The 2,073-nt window shown below is 56.1% G+C and overlaps 1 protein-coding gene across 15 annotated transcripts in view; it reads right to left on the bottom strand.

Moving 5' to 3' along the window:
• The window catches only part of LOC113217386 (tensin-1), a 283,044-nt gene that overhangs the window by 45,641 nt on the left and 235,330 nt on the right, over positions 1 to 2,073 (bottom strand). The window lies entirely within an intron of this gene.

Here is a 2,073-nt window from a genome sequence, read left to right as displayed (position 1 = left end):
GGAGGAAGCGTTGGACTCGGTGCGGCCATCGTTACGCTGGTCGATTGCAATGTCAACGTTGGCAATGCGAGTGGTCACGGTATTCTGCCGAGAATACTCACGCTGTGGTACACCGCACGCGTGTCCCAGTCGTCCGTCGAGTTCTCCGTCACGCCCATGCCGTTTTCTGTGAAGAAGATGCCCACGTCTGGACCGAAATTGGCTCTAATCCAGAGAGCCACGTCGCGCATGATCCATTCGGTTATCTGGGCAGACCCTCATCGGTAGTACAAATGAAGAGGCGGTTCGTAGTTGGCTAAAATGCTGCGCTGTGTGTGTACTCACCTCGCTGAAGACGTCTCCAGCTGACTTACTCTCGCTGGTATTAGTGACATTAGCGTCGGCTCGGAAGCCTGCCATTCCCGTTGTCCAGGGGCTGCTACTGTTAGAGCTTTTCTTGTTGGGATCAGCGACTTTCTGACCGAAGTAGGCGTTGAGACCTATGAAGTCGATGGCACCTATGGGATGTGATGGCAAGATCAGTCATTGCAACGTCGATGTTGTGGAATTTTAACGTTAAGAATTGTATCGGACAACCAAGAAAGTTGCTGGTGTAACAGAGCATTGCAAAGAGGCCTCCTCTGACCGACCGAGCTGACCGACACGCGGCCAGAGCTGGACCTACGCTGACCGAGGCGCGGTCAGCGGTGACCGCTCACGAGCCGCTTGCAGGTGAGAGGTGAGGAGGGCCGATTCCTCCCTGCCTCCTCTCCTCACCTCTCACCTTCAAACGGCTCGTGAGCGGTCACCGCTGACCGCGCCTCGGTCAGCGTAGGTCCAGCTCTGGCCGCGTATCGGTCAGCTCGGTCGGTCAGAGGAGGCCTTTTTGCAATGCTCTGCTTCAAAGCATATTTTGATTTGTTTTAAAAAAAATTGCAACATTCTTTTTTGGCTCCATCTTTAGTTTAAATGTGATGCTAAATAATTACCATCATCTCTGAACCATCATCATCATCATCAACAACAAGATCAACACCACCATCTCCATACGGGAGCGGCTGCTGCTGCTGCGTCGGCGGCGCGCTAATTGAAACGATTAGCCTCGCGGCAGTTAATCAAAGTCAACCCCCCTCACCCCCCCTCTCACTCCCTCAACCACACTCGGCCCGTCCAGAGCTGCCCCCACGCACGCACACGCACGCACACGAACACACACACACACAAACGCCGCGCTCGCCGCACACACTCGACGCACTTGGCGCCATTTATACCCCTCTGAATGGACTGGGGATGGGCTCGTGAGGCGCGATGGGCCGTGGTGGTTTGGAGCTTCTTCTTGGCGGCGGCGAGCCAGTGGCGCTTCTATACGGCCCCCTCGCACGCACGTCTCTCTCTCTCTCTCTCTCTCTCTCTCTCTCTCTCACTCGCGGGGCACGTGCCCGCCCTTCACCCCCTCCTCCCGCTCCAGGTGGTGCTTACGCTACGACCGACGCCCCTTCCCGGTAGGGGCGCGTGCGGCGCGGGGGCTACACGCAGCAGACGGCTTCCGCCTTTATCCCCCCTCTTGCCCCTCGGGAGCCCCCCGGCGCAACCCCACCACGACTCTTTCCCACTAAAAACAAAACAAAAAAAAGTAAATCCCACCACCACCAGCCCCATTTGTACGGTTGTTGTTATTCCCACCTAAAGAAAACAAGCGGCGGATATACCTCGGCATCGTGACATCTCAACACCCCCTCCCTCTCTCTCTCTTTACGATACTCGCCTCCCCGCCCCTTTCCTCCACCGTTCTCATCTCCAACAGTCTTTTCGACCTCGCGCGGCTCAACCATATCAGTTACCCACCCCACACTACCGTCGCGGAGAGGGAGGGAGCGGGTTGCAACGGCGCCAAAAGCGTCGGGGAATTCGAATAAACGAACGCTAGACGCGGCGGCCGCGACCCTGAACCTCACCCCCCCGGGCCTCACCGGGTCGACTTCCCGTCGGTGAGAAAAAATAAAAAAATAATATGGGTACATGTCAGAAAACTATACACATCTCTGTCCTGAGGGTATTTGGTGCTACTTACAGCATCAATCGATGCAAAACTTC

The sequence above is a fragment of the Frankliniella occidentalis genome, unplaced genomic scaffold (genome assembly GCF_000697945.3).
Source record: "Frankliniella occidentalis isolate FOCC.00 unplaced genomic scaffold, Focc_3.1 Scaffold106, whole genome shotgun sequence".
NCBI lineage: Eukaryota > Metazoa > Arthropoda > Insecta > Thysanoptera > Thripidae > Frankliniella > Frankliniella occidentalis.
The sequence above is the reverse complement of the archived record's forward strand: the minus strand, read 5'-3'. Positions and strand labels throughout refer to the sequence as shown.